The sequence below is a fragment of the Chinchilla lanigera genome, unplaced genomic scaffold (assembly GCF_000276665.1).
Source record: "Chinchilla lanigera isolate Chin_1 unplaced genomic scaffold, ChiLan1.0 scaffold00039, whole genome shotgun sequence".
NCBI classification, from domain to species: Eukaryota; Metazoa; Chordata; class Mammalia; order Rodentia; family Chinchillidae; genus Chinchilla; species Chinchilla lanigera.
In genome coordinates, this window is record NW_004955440.1 from 3816559 (window position 1) to 3840418 (window position 23860).

At 37.8% G+C, this 23860-nt stretch overlaps 1 pseudogene; it reads left to right on the forward strand.

Annotated features, from left to right (window-relative positions):
- The first annotated feature begins 20263 nt into the window (after window positions 1–20263).
- LOC102015773 lies at window positions 20264–23328 on the forward strand (annotated as a pseudogene).
- Window positions 23329–23860: the final 532 nt, after the last annotated feature.

A 23860-nucleotide genomic window follows, 5' to 3' on the forward strand; every position in this document is an offset into this window, starting at 1 on the left:
TAGCAGTGAATACCCATATCAGGAAAACAGAGCAAGTGCAAATATACAATTATTCCACCTCAAATGTCTAGAAAAAGAATAGGCTAATTCCAAAGCCTGAAAGAGGGAGAAAATTATAAGGATGAGAGCAGAAATTAATGCATTAGAGACTAAGAAAACATTCAAAGAATAAAAGAATCAGTTGATTCTTCAAAAGATCAAGTAAGAGTTGATTCTTCAAAAGATTAAGTAAAATTGACAAATCCTTAACCAACCTTATTGAAAAAAGGAAAGAAAAGACTCAAATCTATGCAGTTAGGAACAAAAAGGGTGAAATAACGATGGTCCTTGCAGAAATCCAGAAGATTATCTATACCTACTTTGAGAACTTGTATTCTAATAAGATGGAAAATGTAGAAGAAGTGGAAATATTCCTAGATATATATGAATTATCAAAGCTGAATCAAGAAGATATAAAAATCCTAAATAAATCACTATCAATCAATGAAATTGAAGATGCAATTAAAAACCTATCAACAGAGAAAAGTCCAAGCCTGGACAGATTCACTATTGTATTCTACAAGAAATATAGAGAAGAGTTAATACCATTACTTCTTAAACTCTTCAATGAAATTGAAAGGGAAACATACTCCCAAATTCATTCCTGGAAGCAAGCATTCCCCTGATACCAAAATTAGAGAAGGACCCAGCTAAGAAAAACAACTACAGACCAATCTCCCTAATGAACATAGATGCAAAAATCCCCATAAGATACTGGAAAACAGAATGCAGCAAATCATCAAGAAGATTATACACCATGACCAAGTTGGATTCATCCTAGTGATGCAGGGTTCATTCAACATACATACATCAATAAATGTAATGCATCATACTAATAGAGACAAGGTCAAAAACCATATAATCATCTCCATAGATACAGAAAAAGCTTTTGACAGAGTCCAGCACCCATTCTTGATAAAAACCCTACAGAAAATTGGAATAGATGGTCTTTGTCTCAATCTGATAAAAACCATCTGCATCGTTACTTTTCTCTGTTGCTGAGACAAAGTACACAATGCCCAAAATTAAAGAGAGAAAGGTTTACTTAGTTCACAGTTTGTGTAAGTTTGTGGCGCATGGCTGGTTCCAAGGAAAAGTGGCACATGGCAGATAGAAGAAGTTCATGGAGGCAGAAAACAGCAAAAGCAACAAGAGCAAAAAGGAAAGGAGAGGGGGAGCAGTCCTCTTTACCTCCCTTATAATTATATGCAGGCTACCCACCACAGAGCAGGTATAGCACTTGCATCCATAATCCCAGCATCAGACCATAAATCACAAACTCTAGAAGCCTGCCTCTATGACTGCATGAGGCTTTAGGGGAGACATCTAGACACAAGCCATAACAAACCAACAGCCAATATCATCCTAAATGGTCAAAAAGTGAAAAGTTTCACTCTAAAATCAGGAATAAGACAAGGATGTCCACTGTTTCCACTCTTATTCAATATAGTCTGGAAACTTTAGCCACAGCAACTAGACAAGAGAAAGAAATAAAAGGAATAGTGATAGGAAAGGAAGAATTTAAATCATCATTGTTTGGGGATGACATGATACTCTACATAGAAGACCTCAAAAGTTCTTCTAAAAGACTGCTAGATTTAACAAGGAAATTTAGTAGCATAGTAGGATACAAAGTCAACACTAAAAAATCAATAGCATTCCTGTACATAAGCAAATAGCTCACTAAGAGAGAAATTAGGGAAACAATATCTTTCACAATAGCATCCAAAAAACAAAATACCTAGGAATCAATCATGAAGGATTGAAAACTGCAGTACTCTGAGAAAGGAGGTTGGAGGGGATATCAGAAAATGGAAACATATCCCTTGCTCTTGGGGAGGAAGAACCAATATAGTGAAAATGGCTACACTTCCAAATCTGTTGTACATATTTAATGCAATTCTGATCAAAATTTCAACACTATATCTTACAGAATTAGAGAAAACAATCCTAACATTCACTTGGAACCAAAAGAGACAGAGCAGCAAAGGCAATTCTGAGTAACAAAATCAAGGCAGGGGCATCACAGTCCCTCACTTGAAATTATACTCTAAAGCTACTGTGATAAAAACAGTGTAGTAGTGGAAAAAAAAATACCCAAGGATCAATGGAACAGATTAGAAGATGCAGAAACAACTCCAGAATACTCAGTCACCTTATTTTTGACTAACACATTTACTGGAAGAAAGGTAGCTTCTTTCATAAATGGTGTTGGAAAAATTGACTTGCACATGCTGAAGATTAAAATTGGACCTGTATCTTTCTAAAGATTTCTAACTAAATTGGAAATGGGTTAATTATCTAAATTTTTTTTCTGGTATCGGGAATCGAACTCATGACCTAGTGCTTGCCAGGCAGGTGCTGTGCCACTGAGCTAAATCCCCAGCCCCTAATGATCTAAATATTAAAACAGAAACATTAAATCTTTCAGAAGAAAGAATTGGTAAAACTCTTGAAGACATTGGTGTGGGCAAAGAATAAAACCCTGACTGCACATTACCTGTCATAAAGCATCAACAATTGGGATCTCATCTTACTAAAAAGCTTTTGCACAGCAAAAGAAACCAACAATAAAGTGAAGAGACAGCACACAAGGTGGGAAAAAATGTTTGCCAGCTGTTCCTCAGACAAACGTTTACTATTGATAATATACAAAGAAGTAAAAAAAATCAGACCTCCCATATATAAAGACTAAATCCAAAAATGGGCATCTGAAATAAATGCACAGTTCTGAGATGAAGAAATCAAACAGCAGGGGCTTGGAATATGGCTCAGTGGCACAAGCACCTGCCTGGGAAGCACAAAGTCTGAGTTCAATTCCTGGTACCAAAGGTGAGGGGGAAAGAAACAAGCACAAACACCAAATAGATATATGAAAAAATGTTCAATATCACTGGTTATTTAAGAGATGCAAATTAAAACAACACTGAGAGTCCATCTCACCCTGGTAATAATCACTATTATAAAGAAACCAACAAACAACAAATGCTGGAGGGACTGTGAGGAAAAAGGAACACTTCTTCACAGTTGGTGGGAGTGTAGATGGTGCAACCACTTTGGAAATCAGTATGGATATTTATTAGGATTAGAGGTCTCACTTGACCCAACTGTTCTCCTTCTGAATATTTTGCAGAAGAATTAAAAAACATCCTACCACAGTGATATATACACACCCATGTTTATAGCAGAATAATTTGTAATAGCAAAATCTTGGAAATAACCCAAATGCCCACAAACCAAGGAATAGATAAAAAGATGTGGTCCTTTTATATAATGGAGTATTACTCAGCTATAAAGAAGGATGAACTGGAGACTTTTAAAGGCAAATGGATGCAATTCAAGTCCATACTCTTAAGTGAAATAAATCAGAGTCACATGAATAAACATTATATAGTCTCCCTGGTATGAGAAGCTGAAAGAGTAACTAAGCTATTATAAATGTACATTAAATCTGGACATAATGTCATGTTTGCTTTCCAAAATTTTTCTTCCTTTTCAAAATTGTTTTAATGATTTCAAGTCTTTTGCATTTTCATATCAATTTTAGAAAAATATGCCAATTAAAAAACTGGAATTTTTGCTAGGGTTAGATTATTAGATCAATGTTTTAGAAAATTATTATCTCCAAGTGTTTCACCTTAAAATGTATTTCTTGAAATCTTCAATTTCTCTGTAATGCTTTCTAGTTTTCTGTATATAGATCTTGTAAATTTCGTGGTGAGATTTACCATTATTTTATACTTTAATACTCTTGTAAACATTGTGTTTTGTTTTTCTTTATCACCATGAAGTGGAAGTACATTGGTTTTCAATTAAACATTAAAAAAGAGATGGCCTGAAGGCATCACAAGAAGCATCGAGTCTCTACCCTTTGAATCATCCAAATTGCAAAAGTGAAAAATGTTGCTCTGAGATGAAAGTTGCAAAGCACCATGTTTCCGAATGGTGGCCGCATAAAGAATTTGTTCCTCAGATTTGGATCCAGACCCACAACCCCTACAGCCAAGAGAAAGAAAAGCCTGGCTACTGCTCCAGCTGACAGCAGACCTTGGCAGCATCTACGTAGTGCTGCTTTTAGATGCACGCAGAATGCAAGATTGTAGGATTAAGAAGGCTTCCACCCTAATTTCAGAAGGCTTAGCAGGACAGGCAGTGTGCCCTGAGAGGGCAGTGTATGAAGGAGTGAGGGTGAAGTCAAAGGTACAGTGGATGCCACAGAAGTTTGGAGAAGCCAGAAACATGGATCATTTAAGGAAAGATGCAAGGAGGGAGCAAAGTGGACCTAAGGGAGAATCCCTGGGAGCTGCTACTGTCAGAAGTGCCATAAGGGCAGAGTCACCCAAGCCATTTGGAACTCACAACTTGGTACAGATTGCCACTGAATGTTGGAAGTGTTTCACTTTTCATTTGTACAGGAGCTCACAGCTAAGAGTTTGTCTTACATCTGTAAGAGTTTGGGACTTGGACTTTTCATAATGCTGAAACTGTTAGGACTTTGGCAACTCTTGGAGATGGACTAAATGCCTTTTGCGTAAAGGAACGTGCATGAGTCTTTGGGGACCAGGGCTGGAATATTATGGTTCTAATGTAATATAATGTTATAGACCTAATACGGGTTCTTATTGATTGTTAAACCTGTGTTATAGTGTATGATAGGATAAGCAACATAATAAGAAAACTTACCTTCTATTCTGGTGAGAGAATTAGTGAGTTTCCATTTGCATGCAGGATAGTTGTAACATGTTAGGTGTAATTAGAAGCAAGTCTTTATATCTGGAGATGGGTTTAAAGAAATGTGTCTGGTTGCCAAGTTGACAAGGGGTGGATTGTAATGGTTGATTCACTGTGTCAACTTGGGAAGTTTAGAAGTTTAACTAAGTGGTTAGCAATTCTACAATGTAGGGGTAGAGGACCTGCCTTAGGGTGGCTGTCTACACCCTAGGATGTAAAGAATCCACCCTAGGGTGAGTAGCCTGCATACAATATAAGGGAAGAAATGGAGCTTGATCCACCCTTTTGCTCTGTTTACTTTTGTGTCTTCTACCTCCATGAACTATTGTCCCCCTGCCATGCCACCAAAACCATCACAAACTGTAAGCTAAATAAACCTTTTTTCTTTAACTTTGGTTGTCAGGTATTTTGTCTCATCAGTGAGAGATAAGTAACTTGAAAGATCAGTAGACATATAAAAACGGAGCCTACACTAGAAGTTGTTCTCTAAATTCCATACCCAAGGACATTTAAACACTTGTACAAATATGTTTGTAGTAGCTCTTTCTTCATAATAGACTAAAACTGAAAACTAGTTTAAATGTCCTCCAATAGTAAATGGTTAAAGTATGATACATCCAAATGATGGGCTACTATTTAGCAATCAATAGGAACAAACTGTCATATGCATCAGCTTGGATGAATATCCATGAAATTATGCTGAACAAAACACAATCCCAAGAAGTTATTATATGACTACCTTTGTACAACATTTTGAAAAGATAAAAATTGGGATAGAAGATGGATTTAGGGGTTGCTGCATGTAAGGGATTAAGAAGATAGGGCCTATGGCCATGAACAGGTAATACCAGGGTACCTTACCACTGGAATTATTAAGTTTCTTTACTGAGATGGTATATACATGAACCCACACAGGTGATAAAGTTGTATGAAACATAAGATACACATAAATAAGCACAAAGAGCATGGGAAACTGAAATAAAATTGACAGACTGTATGAATGTCAATATCCTGGTTGTGATGGTGCGGTAATTTTATGAAATATTATCAGGAGAAACTGGTGTAAGTGTAGAAAGATCTCCCTGTGTTATTTCTTTAACTGCATATAAATCTACAAATATCTTTTTTTGGTATTTCTGGGAATCAAACCCAAGACTTCATGAGTGTGAGGCATATGCTCTACCACCGGATTATATCCTCAACCCCTACAATTATCTTAATAAAGCTTTTAATTAATTAATTTCCATTTCCTATCTGATCTGTGATTCGCCTATCTGGAGCAGATATCTTTTTCAAAATCACCCTTCTTTCTTTCTCCACAACCCAGTGGAAGAGGAGGTTTTGGCTTGGTTAAGTCAATCTTCTCTTTGTAAAAATTGTTCTTCTCAAGTTCCTGCCATTCTTGGGTGAGAGTTTAATGATAGAAAACCCAGCAAGGTGATATATAGAATTTCTTGTCTGAGTAAGTGGGACTTCAGTGTAGCTTCTTCTTACCTCTGGGATGGTCAGTTTTCCATCATGTAAAATAACTTCTGAGGTAAGTAACTTATAAAGAGAAAAGGTTTATTTTGGCTAACGTTTTGAGACTGAAGTTTATGACCAGTTACTCCCATGTTTTTGTACCTATGGTGAGGCAGCACATTATAGTGGGAGCATTTGGTGGAGCTAATCTGCTTCCTTATGACTGGGAAGTAAAGGAGAAAGAAGAGAGTATGGTCCTACAGTCCCCTTAAAAGGGACATCTCCAATGACCTGAGGACCTTCCATTAAACCCTACTTCTTAAATGCTCCATCACCTCCCTGTAGTGCCACCTGGAGTTAAATCCTTTAACACATGGGCATTTGAGGGACATTCAATATCAAACCAGTGAAAAGTAGGTATAGTATACCCTTAGTGTGATAGATTCACTTTTACTGTGGCATCATCATTCTATGTGACTCTGAGGTTAGTGGCACTACTTTCCTATCTCCTACATTAGATCTGGGTACTGTGGCTTGACACTCTGTCCTGTTCACTTATGTTCTGCAGTACAATGGTATTCAGCAAATGTTGAATGTGTGAATGAATTGTTGAATTGGACTTTATTACAGTCTAGTTCCACTTGGAGGAGGAAGAAGGCAGATGCAGTATTTCCCCAAGAGAAATATTAGTGGCTTTTCTTGTCCAGATTAATTTCTCAAGGCTAGGATCATTGTCAACATGATATTGGGTCACTTTCACCCCCAATTTGCATTTCAAAAGTAAGTTCTGGTTGGGCAACTATAAACAAAAATTTAAGAGGAATACGGGGCTACAGACCTAATGCAAAAAGTGTCTTAGCCATTTGGGTCAAGGCAGGTTGTCTCCTGGTTTTTGAAAAATTGGAAAAGAGCTCTGTAATGAATGTTGAAGTAAAGGATTAAGGCGGGAGCCATAATTTAGCTGGTGGCATTTCATTCTCCTCAGGGCAATGGTCCCCTACCCCCTCCTCTGAGCTGTATTTCCAGGGGACCAAGTAATCCAAGATGTTTTGCAAATTCTTTCTGATGGGTTTAAACTACACTCCCATCTTCTCAGCATCTCTGGAAGGCCAACTCTGCATGCAGCAAATAGCCTCATTTCTTCAAATTTTCGAAGTTTCACTTCAAGCATTCTTGAACAAAATAATTTTCAACTGAGTAAAAAATATCAGCATTAATGTCTAATGGACAGTGGTCCAGAAGAAGGAGGATTGGGTTTGGGGCTTTAAAGAGTATGTGGTCTAAACAGCAAAGTTTAGGTCACTGGCCCAATTATTCTTATACACTGGGTGTGAACATCCAGTCTACCCAGGCAGTTGTACTATGTGTTTTTTGGCCTCAATGGGAGAATAACTCTCCAGCTGATAGTTTAATGTGATTAGAAGTGAACAACGATCAAGAAGACTTGCCCCTCATGACTTTTCTTGCATTTGTATAAAATGATGTTCCTTCTCTTTCCTCATTATATTTCTCCTTGCATTGTTCTGGGAATAGGTCACTGGGGCCCTTACCTTGGTGATCACTAGGATTTAGGTAACCTGGTGTGTTAGATGGGTTTAATCTCTAGTTAAAAGGTACACTCACATGGGGGATTGTATTTGCTGGCTTTCTGTCTTTACCTAGACAAGGCATTTAGTAGAGTATTCTTAACATTATTGGAATGGTGATGATGATGGTGCCTATAGGTGAAGTACCAGAAACTCAAGTTCTAGATATGGTGAGCAGTTGTTGAACTATAGACCCCAGTGAGGTAGGGAAGGACAAGGGGTACTATTATAGGAGATCTATAAGGAAACATTGTAGATTAAATTAATGCTATGTGTCCCATGAAGGTATAAGTCATGTACAACCCCAGTGTCCAGAATAATTGGGATAGGAATTTGAGGCATCTGTAGTCTTTTTTGAAAATGCCAAAAGGGTGGAATGGCAGTGGTGGCAGCAAGCACATCTGTCCAGAAAGTCTTACTCCTTGCTCTTTGTAAACTCTCACATACTTCCTCTGACATTTCACTGAAGATGATCTCCCTCCACCAGCCTCTCTTAATCAACTCTGTATTGTGTATGTCAACTCTACCTCTCTGGCGTCTTTGGGGTGAGTCAACTCCCTACTGCATCTCTTAGCTTGTTGCTGGGGATCTGAATTCCAGAGAATTCAGTAAGTCCTTGACTTTTGAACTTTCACAGATATGAGCTGACCTTAAATTGCAAACATTCATAGATTTGAACAAATTGTGGAGTAGCTCACGTGTCTGCAGGACATTGTCACAGTTGTGCTGCTGTGTGCTTATTGTATAGTGTAATTTTGTAGAGTAGTACAGTGCTCAATCAGACCCCAGTATGTCTGGAAGCAAGAGGAAAGGCAATGGTGATGTGGAGGGGACTGCTAGGAAGTGCAAGGCAATATACATTGTATTTTTGTGTCAAAGATGTATGAGACTCACTTTGTCAGACTTAGGAATAAATCTGACTTATAAACATTCTCCTAGAACAGAATTTGTTTGTAAGTCAGGGACTTACTGTACAGAGCTGTGCCAGCAGGTAGGAATTCTTCCTTCCTACAGACAGCACAGTTTGGGGATGTAAGACAAGAGGGAGAGAGATTGCAACTTGTATAATTTAAAAATTCTACTTTATTCCTATGACACATGGTTTGCTGTATTTCAACTGTGTGTAGAACATTGTTGTGATGGATATAGTTTAGAAACAAATTTATAGAACCACTGAATTTACAGAATTTTTTCATCAGTCAGATTTTTCTAATAGGTAATCAAAGAAAAAGCTTTATCCAATAGGTATCTGAATTTTTTTGATATTGAAAAGAGGTTCTGTTTCTCAAATGAAGGGGAGGAATTTATGTAGGTTGAAAGCTACCACTTTTTAGGGGGGATAATTGTCTGAAGTGTATTTAGTGGTTTTAAAGATGTTTTGGACCTTGTTTTATTCTGATTCAGTTGATCTAATTAAAGGAAAAATTATCTCACTCTGTGGTATACTTGTAAAATGAAAAGACTGATTAATCAAAATAAAGTCCCTAATGGAACGGTGACTATGGGCAGGGATAGTCAGTGCCCTACACTGGGTGAAAGTTAATGGAGAGACACTTTTTTCAGGGAAGGGACACATTTATAAGCACTAAAGTTAGACAGCAGTTCTATGCTTTCTGAGGTAATTCAGTAGAAAATTTCAGCAGCATCTGTGTCATCTTATTGCTAAAATTATTGAACCGAGATGTAATCAAGGCTCTAGATCTTACTACCAGTTACACAAAATGTGGAAGAAAGAGAAACATGGTGATTGATAACTCAAAGATGAAATCACCCCTTGGACAAATAAGTAATTTTCTTCAAAGTGTATAGAAAAGAAAAGAAAAAAGGAGAGAAAATTGCTTTGGAGGAAAAGAGACTTCAAAGATTAGTCAAATAAATGCTATGTATGCATTTATTTGGATCCTGACTTGAACACATTTATCATAAAATTGCATTTTTGACACAGTTGAGAAGAATTAAGGCAAGTTATTAGATAATATTAAGAAATTCTTGTTAATGTGGTTTATTGGGATAACAGCCTCATGGTGATGTTAAACACTCTTACCCACTTAGAGATGCACACTGATATATGACCATCATTCATTATCTAGAGATTGGCTCTTGGAAGCCCTGTGGATACCAAAACTTATGATGCTCAAGTCCTTTACATAAAATAGTGTAGCACTTACATATAATCTGAACATATCCTTCCATATATTTTACGTCATCTCTAGATTACTTGTACTACCTACTATAACATAAATTCTATGTAAATGGTTGCATACCACATTGTTTAGGAGTAAAATGAAAATAAAAAACTCTGAGCATGTTCAGTCCAGACACATTTCCTCAAATATTTCCAATCTGAAGTTAGTTGAATTCATGGATGCAAAACCCACCTACCGACTAAAATTATGGATAAAATGAAAGAATTTCTAGGTAAACTTTGGAAAAAAACAATAAAAGAAGAGTGGTAGAGATGAAATCAAAATGGTAGAATTGTCAGTAATTTTTTAAACTGGGGATAAGTACATGGGGTTCATATTCTTTCTATTTTGTGTAATTTTGAAAATTTCCACTATAAGTGGTTAAAGAATAATTTAGAAGTGATCTAGTTTTTACATGTAGACCTCAGAGAAACAAAGCATAGAATAGGTCATGCCTCTCACTAATGCTTCTTTTTTTTTTTTTTTTTTTTTTGGTTTTTCTCCGGTACTGGGAACTGAACTCACGGCCTTGCACTTGCCAGGCAGGTGCTTTTGCCGCTGAGCTAAGTCCCCAGCCCCTGATGCTTCTTAAGTATACATTTGTGGATGAATATAGGATTAAGAGATGGGGATGCTAGAGACATAGTTTGGCCTATCTTACCTGTGGGGAATGGGCACAGAGAGAGAGAGTTAGAATGAGAAGTTAAGGGAAATATGGGAAAGCTGGTGCTAATTTAACTGTTTGACTTGGGCCACATAAGTACTTCTCTTTCTCATTTTTAAAATTGGTACATACTTGTCATGCATAATTATTACATTCATCATGAGGAGTTGATACAGTGGTACCTTGGTTTATGAACTTAATTTGTTCTACAATTTTGGAAAAGATGGCCATGTTTGTGTTCATGCAAGTGTCTTGGTTACTTTTTTCTCATCGCTGGGACAAAATACCTGACATCCAAAATTAAGGAAGGAAAAGTTTATTTCACTTACAGTTTGTGGAGGTTTCAGTCCGTACTTGGCAGATTATAAGGCAGAGTGGCACATGGCAGAGGGCTATAGCTCATGGCGGCAGAACACAGCAAAGCAACAAAACACACCAAGGGAGGAAATGGCCAGAAGCACCCTCTTCCCCTCCCTTACCTATGCAAACTACCCACCCCAGGGCAGGTGTAGCTCTCATACCCATAATTAATCAAACTGTGAAAGCCTGCCACATGACCGCATGAGGCTTTGGGGGGACACCCAGACACAAACCCTAACACAAGAAAGATGGCCATGGTCATATTTGTCAGCCAATGTAGTTTGCAAACAAAAACAAAATTTGCCAAAGTATTTTGTTTGTGAAGCAAATTGCTCACAAACAAAAGCTCTCATGCACTGAGGTCCCACAGTACATGTACACGGCATATCTTAATTCTTCTTTTTCACCCCTTTCTCTCCTCACTCCTTCTCTTGGACCTTTGTGTGTGTGTGTGTGTGTGTGCATGTATTTTTTGGTACATGTTAAGGGTACATAATGATCACGTTCCTCTTAGGGACTTCATACATATATACATGTCAAAATTCCCTTTTTTATTTTATGGAAAAAAGGTAAAACAAAATTTCATAACAAGATGATAGGAAAATAACAATAGTTAATACATTGCATATTATTATCTTTAAAGCAGTTACTCAGAGTACAAGATAAAAAAATTTCCAATCAATATAAGCACAAACCTTCCTTTCCTATGAACTGAGACACTAATAGTATAACTTAACTTGCATTTTTTCTTTCCCCTTCCTTTCCCCTTTTACGTATTTTAGTTATTTTTTTCTTTTAAACAATTTCTTCCCATTTCACAATATCTATTGTACATTTTAGACCTTATTTACTTGTTCATTTTCTCACACCAGGGAGATAATACGTTGTTTACATATGTGAGTCTGATTTACTTCACTAATGAGTATGGTCTCAAGTTACATCCATTTACCTATAAAAGTCCTAAATTTATCCTTCTTCATGGCTGAGTAGTACTCCATTGTAAAAAAATACCACATCTTTTTTACCCATTCCTCGGTTGATGGGCATTTGGTATGTTTCCAAGATTCAGGTATTATAAATTGTACTGCTATAAACATTGGTGCTCATATATTATATATCACTGTGGTATGATGTTTTTAGTTCTTCTGGGAAAATACCCAGAATGAGAGTAGCCAGGTTGAATGGGACCTCTAATCCTAACTTTTTCAGGAATCTCCACACTGATTTCCAGTGGTTGTACCAGTGTACACTCCTACCAGCTATGGATAAGGTTTCCTTTTTCCTCACAGGCCTGCCAGCATTTACTTATTATTGGTTGATTTCATGATGATAGCCATTCTTTCTGGAGTGAGATGGAATCTCAGTGTTGTATTCATTTGCATCTCTTGAATGACCAGTGATGTTGAACATTTTTTCATATATGTATTTGCTGCTTGTATTTCTTTATCTGAGAAGTGCATATTCACTTCAGGCACCGATTTTTGGATTGTATCTTTGCAAAATTTCCTTTTAAAAAAATCTCCCTCCCTCCTTCCTACTCTATCTCTTGGTTTCCTTCCCAGCTGCTAAAGATCTCTCTTGGTATTTCCTATTGTCCATCTTTTATTTCCCTCTTCATTTATATTCTGCACTTCTCATATAAGAGAAGCCATGCAATTAAGCTTCTGTGTCTGACTTATTCACTTAATAGTATGTCCTCAAGGATTATCATTCCAGAAAGAATGACTAACCTCAAGAAATCAGGTAATAACAAATGCTGGCCAGGCTACAGGGATAAAGAAACTCATCTTTATTGCTGGTAGAAGTGTAAACTTGTGAAACCTCTGTGGAAATTGTATGGAGATTCTTCAAAAAAGCAAAAGTAGAAATTCCATTTGATCCAGATATTCCCCTTCTAAGTGTCTTCCCCTAAAGAGTTAAAGATAATATATTACAGGTATATGCATGTATACAGCAGCACAATTCACAATGGCTAAATCTTGGAAGTGGCTTATCTGGCCATCAACAGATAAGTAGATAAAGAAAATGCAGTCTTTACACCTAATAGACTACTATTCTGCCATAAGGAAAGATGAACCTCAGTCATTTGTAAGAAAATGATACTGCTTGAGACCAAGAATCAGAATTGTCCAGTGTATCTTTTCAGATCATAGTGCAATGAAAGTAGAAGTCAATGGTAAAAATGAACCCACATGGAAACTATGAAAACACATGGAAGTTAAACAAGAGGGTATTGATTCTTTTGCATTTACTGAAGCATGATTTTTTGGTTAGCATGCAGTCTGTTTTTGAGAAAGTCCTGCATACTACTGAAAAGAGTGTGTATTCTGTTGTCATTGAATGGAACATGCTGTAGATGTCTATTAAGTCCACTTGTTTGAAGGTTTTTGTTCAACTCTGATATTTCTTTGTTGATATTTTGTCTAGTTGATTTGGCTATTTGTGACAGTGTGATATTGAAATCCCCCATTATAATTGTGTTGCTGTATATCTGAGTTTTAATGTCTATTGAAATTGTTTCATGGTGTTTGGTGTGTGTTTATAATTGGTATCTCTTTCAGTTGAATTGCTTCCTTAACCAAAATGTAGTAATTTTCTTTGTCTTTTCTGATCAGTTTTGGCTTGAAATCCACCTTGCCTGAAATTAGGATAGCTATTCCTGCTTTTGTTCAGGTTCCTACTAAATGGAGTATTGTTTTCCATACTTTGATTTTTAATTTGTGAGTTTCTTTCTGAATTAAATGTATCTATGATTTGAATGTATTTATTATTTGAATTAAATGTATATTCAGAATATATACTGCCTACCACGGTTTTGTTTCTTGGTCCATTATATCAATATGTGTCATTTGATTGGGGAATTGTAGCCATTCACATTGAGAGTTATTACTGAGAGGTATTGATTTATTCCTGTCATTGCACTTTTTTCCTGCTGTTGATTTCCTTATTTTTTCCCTTCTGGTTAACTGTTAACCTTGCCAGGTGTGTTCATTCTATATGACTTACTGGCATTGTTGGCTTCCTAGTCTCCTTTTAGGAGATTTTTGAGATGTTTTTGTAATGCTGATTTGGTGGTCATGAGTTTCATGAAGTGCTTTTGTCATGGATATTCCTCATTATTCCATTGATGCTGAAGGAAAGTTTTGCTGTGTATATAAGTCTAGGTTAGAGACTGTTATCTTTTAGGGCTTAAAACACTTCATTGCAAGGTCTCCAGGCCTTTAAGGTTTGTGTTGAGAAGTCTGTAGTAATTCTATTGAGTGTAACTTTATGGGTGATGTGGAGAGGTTTCTCTTTTGAGGGAAGCTGTTTGGGAGGATATATGCCTCATTTATCTTGATCTTTATTTATTTCCCTAAATTTGGAATGTTTTCTGCTATTATTTCTTTTTTTTAAAATTTTTTTTTGTTTTTGTTTTTGTTTTTTTTCCTCTGGTACCGGGGATTGAACTCATGACCTTGCCTTTGCCAGCCAGGCGCTGTGCCGCTGAGCTAAATCCCCAGCCCCCTCTGCTATTATTTCTGTAAGCAGTTTTGTTAATGCCATTGTGCTATCTTCTGATTTTTTACTTACTCTGATTAATCTTAGATTAGTCTTCTTGGCATCATCTAGCAGCTGTTGTACCAATTTTTAATTTTCTCTTGTTGTTTTTAAGGTATTGCTGAGTAGTTGGTCCTTGGAAACATCCCTGTTTTCCAATTCTAAAATTTCGTCCTCATATTGGATCCTTCTGCTGTCCATACTTTTAATATATTTTTAATCTCCTGGATTTCTTTCTTTCTTTTTCTTTTTGTACCAGGAATCCAACTCAGGACCTTACGCTTGCCAGAAAGGCACTTATGCCACTGAGCTATATTCCCGGCCCAAATCTCCTGGATTTCTGATTGAAACCTTTTTATGGGCACCAATTCTTTGCTAAACTGGTCATTTATATTTTGCATTCCTTTGTTTAGCTCAGATAGCTTTTTATTAGGGTCTTCTGAAGGCTCCTTGATTATTTTGTTTATTACTTCCATGATCTGTTTAGTTATGTCTTCTGTGATTCTATTGAGCACCTTTTTGATTTTATTTTTAAACCTTCTATGTTATCCTTTCTGTTAATTCAGGTGTATGAATTTTTTATTCTCTTCCTTGATGCCCCTTGCTTGGCTTTGGCAGAGTTGGAACTTTTTGGGAACATTTTGTTGCCTTATCTTCTCATGTTTTATTGTGTTTTTTTTGGTGGGGGAGTACCAGGAATTGAACTCAGGACCTCATGCTTGCCAGGCAGGTGCTGGGCCACTGACCTATATACCTGGCTTGTGGTTTGTTTTATGCTGAGGTTTGTGGAAGTTTTTTTTATTATATGGATCTGTTTAGTTAGTCTGCTTTTCAGTGATGTCCTTTGGGCATGGTTAACTATAGTACTTGCCTCTGTTAATTTTGGAGAGGAGAATGCAGGGCAATTGGCTCAACACCTAGTTCTCTGGGAAGGAAACCCAGTACTGTTAGGGTCACAGAGGTAGTTTGAGTGTTGGCATACAAGAAAACCCATTAATAGCAACAATTACATGACTCTGGTGTTATTAAGTGAATTAGCTACAATAATATTATTCAAGGGAAATTGTTTGTTGATGTACTATAATAACCAATGAAGTAACCAACCTTAACCATAGAAAAGAAATCCACAATCACTGTATAAACACTAAAATAACCCAGATATTGATTGAAATACAGCTAATATGTATTAAATGCATCCACTACATCTGTGCTAATGGTAGAAAAGAATTCAACAATATTTATATAGACAGAGTTAACTAACTATATGAAGATTAATAAAGCTTAATGGTTAAATTATTGGGTGTTGGGCATGGGAGAATGAAAGAAAATAATGGAAAATCTACACTGTAGGAGATGAGAAGAAAGTGAGGAGAGTGAGGAAAAAAAGATCCTATTAAGGCGTAGAAGGTATTTGTATAATTTGGTAAAGGTAACAGAAAAAAAAAAAAACAAATGACAACTATAAAAGAGAAATAGAAGGAAAAAATTATGAGAATTAAAGTAAGAAAATAGTTGAGGGGAAAAATTCAAGGAAAAAGATGGCAAAGTTAAAAATAACAAAAAGGAAAAAGTAAAAAGAAGAAAAAAAAAAGGAAAGAGGATGAAGCAAAATTCCCCAAGCCACCATAAACCAGTGAAGAAGAGGAAAGGAACAAAAACAAATGTGTCCAAGAATTTCTCTGTGGTTTTGAATGAGTGGTTTCAATCTGGGATCTGCAGTTTTGGTGTCTAGTAATTCTCAGTTTTCTACACCCAGCCCTAAGAGCTGTGGTATTCAGTGTCTCCTCTATTCCTGAGGTTCTCCTGTTTACTCAGGCTGTGGCAACTTCGAAGCCAAGATGTGTCCCCAGTCCTGATGGTAGATAAGGAAGGCAGTCGGACTCCAGATCTGTGCTGGATGAAGACAGTGGGGTGAGGTCTTGAATACTCAGTGCCAAGACTTTCAGACCCAGTGCAACACTGCCTGGGCCTGGCCTTTAGCTGTGTGTTGTGGGGGCCTGTGTCCTTCCCAGTCTGGCCTGAGCTCAAACCCTTCAAGGATCTCTCTCAGCCCACTCCCTGTCTGCAGCTATCTCCCATGGCTGTCTCTTACCCAGTCACTGTGGGAGAGTAATGATATGTGGGTATCCTGTAGTTGTTCTTTGTCCCAGATTCAAACAGTGGTTTGGCAGAATGGCACCCAACCTTACACTCTTTCCAGGGTTGTGGTAGGCACCAGCACTGGGATCCTTCTCCAGCTGTTCCCTGTGAGGGAGCTGCTTTCTTTTTCTTTTTCTTTCTTTTTTTTCTGGTACCGGGAATCAAACTCATGACCTTGAGCTTGCGAGGCAGGTGCTGTGCCACTGAGCTAAATCCCCAGCCCCGGGAGCTGCTGTTTGAGCAAAATCCTGCACTGTCCTGCCAGACCACAGCAACCCCCAACCCAGTCCCACCACTGTTTCTCCCTGGAGACCCCTAATGCGGCCGGTGCTCACTTTGCTTCCGCAGAGTCAAACTGGGAGCAAGTCTGCACTGCGTCATTCCCACCTCTGCAGTGCAGTCTGTCTCTTCAACTTCTTGTCAATTATTTCCTGATTCCCAAGGATCTACTTTTCTGTCTCTCTCTCTTTATTCTTTTTTAAATTTTAAAAGTGAAAGAACAAAAACATATTAACAAACAGACAACCATTTACAAAGTAGCACAAGAACAGTACAAGCAACACTGAACTGCATACAAGGTGACAAGGAGTTAACAATAGTTGCTGTATTACATATTGATAACTTCAAAGTGGTTACGCAAGAAAACAAATACAGTCATGCAAGATTGATCAAATAATTAATCATTAACTGTTCCTTTCAATAAAGCTATATAAGTCAGTAGTACAACTATGTTAGGTATCCTGTATATACATATATACATAGTTTTCCCCTTCTTTCTTTTCTCTTTTCCCTCTGTCTCTCTCTTATTTTTCTTCCCCAAGTTGTTATTTTCCAGTGTCTGGATTCCAAATCTTGGAGAGGCTGAATTGCTGCCACTCAGCACTCTGCCATATTGAAACCCCTCTTGTTTTCCTTCTCTTTTTCTTTGAGACAGGGTCTCATTATGTAATTCAGGCTGGCCATAAACTTGTAATCCTCCTGCCTCAGCCTCTCAAGTGCTGGGATTACAGGTGTGTGCCAATATGTCTAGTTTGGGCTAGGTGTATTTCTCATGTGCTTCCTCTTTCTGCTAAACTTGGAATGAGAGACTGTGTCTTAGTTGTTGATCTGTCATCAGTACTGGGCAGAGTGTCAGGACAAAGCTTGGTAACAATAAATGTTGACTTTATGAATAATTAAATTTTGATGCATTGGCATCAACTTTTATATGAGTGACCTAGTTAAGGTTTTAGCAAATAACCAATGCAATGAGTAAGTTGATCTAAACAAATCCTTGATGTTGAAGAGAAAATGGCCACTATTAGGTATCAGGAACATTATGCTAGATAAATGCAAGTCATCTCCATTATAGTTAGAAGCAGGCTGTTTTAGAAACGGAGTCAGTGTACCATCCATGCAGTTTCATGAGTCCCCATTATGATCTCCCTGGTTATAACAAGCTTTTATTGAAGCTAAAATACTACTTTCCTAGGGGTAGTATTACAGGCATGGAGATGTGAGATTACTTACAAATGAGAAGACAAAATAAGCTTCAATAAAATAATTTCCTATCAAGTGTAATAAACATGTACAAAGTGATTATTAAGGACCTTTGGGGCCACATGAATGAGCTATGGAGACAATTAATTGAGATTTGGGAAGGTGAGGGGAGAGAGACAGACAGAGAATGAGAATGATTAAAGACAAATGCAAAGAAGAGAGGAAAATAAAAAATGAAGAAAAAAAGAGGAACAAGTATGATAGAAAATTGCCCTGTTATTCTGAGGCAAGAGTGAAAGGAAATCTAATGAGTTTCTTTGCTTTCAGTTTTAAAAATAAGACATATTTCTCAGATATGAAATGTGGTCCATTATCTGTCAGTGCTGCTCTGAATTGTCTTTAGGCAGGAAATGTATGCTATAAAATAAACTTCAAACTCTGTACCTCCTCCTTTTTAGGGATGACAAAAAATCTAGCTTGTTTGGAAAATTGGTTCTTAATGATGGTATTTTTCTAACTTTACTAGAGAAATTCATTGAATAATTGTGTGTACTTTGTGTGTGTGTGTGTGTGTGTGTGTGTGTGTCTGTGGGTGTTTGTTCATGTGTGTGGGCAACTGTGTGCTATAGTTCAGAGATTTTATGATGAATGTTTTTAACGTCTCTGAAGCCAAGTGTGAGTCAGGGTTTAATTGGAAGCTTTCTTTTTCTTTCTTGATAGTTCATAAGATAATGTCATATATTATAATCAGCTGTATTTTAGATTGATTGTGATTTGATTTATTTGATGTAGGGATGGAAGAGGAAGAATAAAGAAAAAATTGGAGAAAATGTGATGCCTTGCATGATGACATAATTTAGAAGTAAAACTTTTTTAAACTTCAATTGCTATTGTTTGTGTGACTGCACTGAGATTTGGATGTGGTTTGTTCCTCAAGGGGTCATGTGTAGGAAGCTTGGTCCCAGGTGGTGGTACTAAGGGACAGTAAGATCTTTAGGAGTGAGGTCTATTGGGAGGTGGTTGGGTCACTGAGGGCTCTGCCCTCAGTTGGGATTGGTACTGGTCTTGCTGAGGGAGTAGTCCCTTGAGCATGGTTTGTTATAAAAGAGTGAGCCTGTCTCCTGCACCTCCCTTGTTTTCTATGTGATCTCTTCCATCCACACATTATCCTGCCATAAAGCCGTCTAATATGTGACACAATTGAGGGGGCCTTCCCTAGAGGCCCAACCATGCCACCACTGAAGTATGGACTTTTGGTCTTTAAAACATTGAGCTACATAAACCCTCATTTCAAAAAATAAAGTACCAAACCTTAGGTATTTTGTTATAGCAAAAGAAAGTGAACTAAGACAGATTATTTGGAGATAAAAATCCCATTTGCTTATATTCTTAGGATGGATTCATGAAGACTGTTAAATGATTCCATCTAAATGCTCCTTCAACCCCCTCCCTTTCTCTGTTTCTCATATACTTTAGGTTTTGGCTTTCTGAGCTTCGCATTTACATCTTTCCTAAAGATGCACACAACTTAGATTAGTTGCTGCTTTAATGAACTGTGACAAGATATGAGAGCAGCACAGGCCTGTACCATAAGCTGGGATACAGATGTCCCTTAATACCTTAGAGAATATCAGTGCTGTTGAGTCCAAAAACATCAAGCACGCCACACAGTGCTTCTGTCTCTGTTTCTCACAACTGACTTCTGGTTTTCTGGGCACGTGCTGATGCTAGATCCCAAGTCATGTAAGCATCAGCTCAGCAGCTGTGAAATAAAGGAACTTTGGCTCCCTTCCACAGGAGGGAATTGCTTTTAACCCCTCCGAGCAATTCCTTTTGATCCTTTCTACAGCCATAGGCTTCTAGATTTTCACTCAGAGATGAAGATATTAACCACAGCAGGCTTAGTTGGCATGTCATCCATCACACAGATGGAGAGGGAGTGAAGCTGGAAACCCCCAGAACTGACACTCTCAGGTCAAGAGTCTTGCATGTGGAGTTGTGATGCCGGATCAGGCATGTCTTTTACTTGTTTTTGTTTCATGTACAGCTGAACTCAGTTGAACAGGTGATAGTCTGTAATGAAGGTGGTTTCAGCAGGGTCTGAGGAAGAGGTTGAAGGCATATCTCTAAATATTGGTAGCTGATAATCGGCTGATGAGATAATAGAAGGCGATAACATATAGTATGTGACTGTATCTATCACCCAAACAACCAGCAAAAATCAGCAAAAAGTATTCATCTAGTCAGTTGAATAAATTAATATTTACAAGGCTTAAAGCTTCCGGATATACGCCCATTGTGGACAATAGGTGCTTCCTGAAGCATCTGCATTCTAATTTGGTGACATTCACTTGTGCTGCATGCAAATGTCTTTTACACATCTGTATAGTTACCAGTTTTATCAGACTCAGTCTTTTCTCTCCAGAAACCAAACAAAATGCTACCTCCCTCTTGCAAAGATTTAGTCATTGACAGAAACATAATTTTACCTATCCAGTGTGAGAAATGTTGACACTGACAAGAAGATAGTACCTTTTACCTTTGAAACTGTTTTATAGGAAGCAATTTAAGCTAAAATAGCTTTTTCTCCTATTTTTCTTGGCTTTATCAGCAATGATTATTCTCTTTGCTGCTCTAGTGGGTCTGCTTTGTCGACCCACACCCAAAGTCCTTGAGACAGAGCTACTTGGGTTACGGATTAAAATGAGGATTATAAATCCAAAGGCCAAGTCTTAAGGTTGAGTGCCTAATGGCTCTAATGCAAGGGTTTAGTGTCCCAGCAAAGTTAGCTTTGTAGTTGTATAAGGTTTAGGAGATAAAAATCCCCATTGTGTTAACTGCTCCAAGGCTGGTACTACCACTCTGAGCATCAGCATGCTGAAGTTATTGCAAGGAGAGCTGCCCAGCCCTGAAGTACATGGGAGGAGGAGGGAAGAGCAAGTTAGGAAACTACAAGGGGAATAATACTGGAGGGTGCCCTATATCTACACTCCCAATTAAAGGCAGATGGCTTGGTGGTTAAAGGGTTCCTTGGGAGTCTCCTTGACTGACTTGAAATCTGGACACTCTTTCTTACTAGTTCTGTGACTGTTGGAGAGCTTCTGATACCCTCCAAACATCTTTTGTAAAATGAGGATAATAATGATTTCTACTTCACTAGGGGCTTTGATGATAATGCAGGTAAACCACTTAGCTTAGTTCCTGTAAGCACTCAATAAATGTTATACTAGTTTTTTATTCTTTATCACTCATGGCCATCTTTCTCATCCAACTGTGAGCTCTCCCAGAATGAGATTTCTAACATATTCATCAATGAACTGCCACATCTTTCTTTATCTCTTCACGACCTTAAAATAGCCTTAAAGCAGTCATTTCCCTTGCTTCTAGCCTGAGGTCTCCTCAGACTTTGCTGGCTGTTCCTTCCCCGTTTTCTTTGTTGTATTTTCCCACTAGGAAAATAGCTCTAAAATGTTATAGTTGGCTCTAAAATGTACTCTGACAGTCTCATGCGTTCAAAGGTGATTGGATTAGGGGGGTTCTAACTTCATCAGTGTATTAATCCATTGGTGAGAACATAATTTGATGGCATTATTGAGAGATGGCAGAAATAGCGGATGGGGCCTAGCTGAAAGGTCAGGACCATGAGGGAATGACCTTGAGGACTATATCTTGTCCTCTGGCTTCCTTTCTCTTGGTCTCTTTATATTTCTTTCTGCTTCCTGGCTGCCATGAGGTGAGCATCCTTCCCTTGCCATGCCCTTCCATCATGATGTTTTTGCCTTGCCACTGGCCTAAAAGCAATGGAGCCAGCTAGCCATGGACTGAAAGCTCTGAAACCATTTGCCAAAATAAATATCTTTCCCTTTAAGCTACTTTTATCAAATATACACCAGTACAAATGTACGTTGGTACATTAACTGTTTCCACTCCTTCTTCTCCCCTCCTCCTTCCTGTTTCTCTATATTCCCAGATTCCATTCCCTCTCCACAAAGCTTTATCTCCATGTTTTGTGTCATCTTTATTTTGTTTTGCTCTTTAGTTCATTTATACTCTGGGTTTATCATATGATAGAAACCACGTGAAGAGGAGGACCAAGAGGAAGAGGAGTAGATACAGATTATTCAGCAGTGCCTAGCCCAACCCCTGCAAGAGGATGATTTTGGAGTCACCTGGGTGGAGGCCTTTGCAAAACCCACATCTCAGGTAGAAGAGGTTGAGACATGGGTGGTGAAGGATTTGGCTAAAGTTTCAGTGAAAGAAAAGGTAAAGATGCTGTGAAAGGTATCACCAGAGCTCTTGGAGCTGACATAGGCCCGAAGGTCAAGTTAAGAGAAGTGAAAGATGAACTAGAACCATTGTTAAGGGGCTGGGGATTTAGCTCAGCGGTAAAAGCGCCTGCCTGGCAAGCGCAAGGTCGTGAGTTCGGTTCCCGGTACCGGAGAAAAACCAAGAAAAAAAAAAAAAATAGAACCATTGTTAGAGTTGGTTAGGCAAGGAACCATTCCTCCCCGCAAAGGAAGACAATACTTGTGGACCAAATATAATCTCTATTTGAACTGTTCCAACATCAGCTTTTATTTGATCCTGAAAGCTAGGAAAGTCCCTGCATATGGACATCCTGTCATAGAGAGGCTTGTTACCTTCTGAAATCTGATCAACAAGCTGTCAGTTGTGGGTCAGAAGCTGTCCTCTGAAGTTTGACATCTACTTACACTTAAGAATTGTGCTGTAAAGAAAGTACTGAACACCAAAGCCAAGTCAAAGTCTGCTTCAGAGGCTTCTGCTTGTGGAAATCTCTCTGATGATTTAGATTTTGATGAAGAAGCTGCACTGAAATACTATAAAGAAATAGAGGACAGTCAAAAGCTAAAGAGAAAGAAAGAAGAAACCAACATAGAAGAACAGGCTCTTGAAGATCAGAATTCAAAGATAGCCATTACCTATTAGATTGCCAAAAATAGGGGACTCGCACCTTGGAGAAAAAAGATTGATTGCAATCCCAGAGTGAAACAGGGAGAAGTTGAGAAGAGCCAAAATTCGAAGAAGACACCAGGTTTGTGAGGTTTGAAGAAAAGAGCAGCATTATAGTGGTGAATTATTGGGCATCTGTGCTGGAGTTAAAAACAGCATTAAGCTTAAGTAAAATATTTCCTTAATTAAGGTTTTCGGCAATCATGTTAGATTAACAAATTTTTATTTTTAACTAAAAAACTCTATGTGATCTTTAGCCTTTTGTGTCTGATTTATTTCACTTAGGCTTTGGACTCAAGAGGTGTCCATTTTCCTACAAATGGCTCAAATTTATCCTTTTTTCCTGCTGAGTTGGAATCTGTCATGCATATACACCATATTTTCTCTATGCATTCATCTGTTGATGGGTGTATAGGACTGTTAGCTGTGCTTCTATAAACACAGATATGCATGTATCACTGTAATACAATTACTTTAAATCTCTTAGGAATATACCTAGAAAAGGAATAGCTGTGGAATTTCTAGTTTTAGTTTTTTTGAGGAATCTTCATAGTGATTATACTAGTTTACATCATCACTAACAATGTAGAGGGGTTACTCTTTCCCCACAGCCTCACTGGCCCCTGTGGTTTATTTATTTTTGATCATAGCCATTCTTTCTAGGGTAAGATAAAATCTCAGCATTGTTTTGATTAGTTATTTCT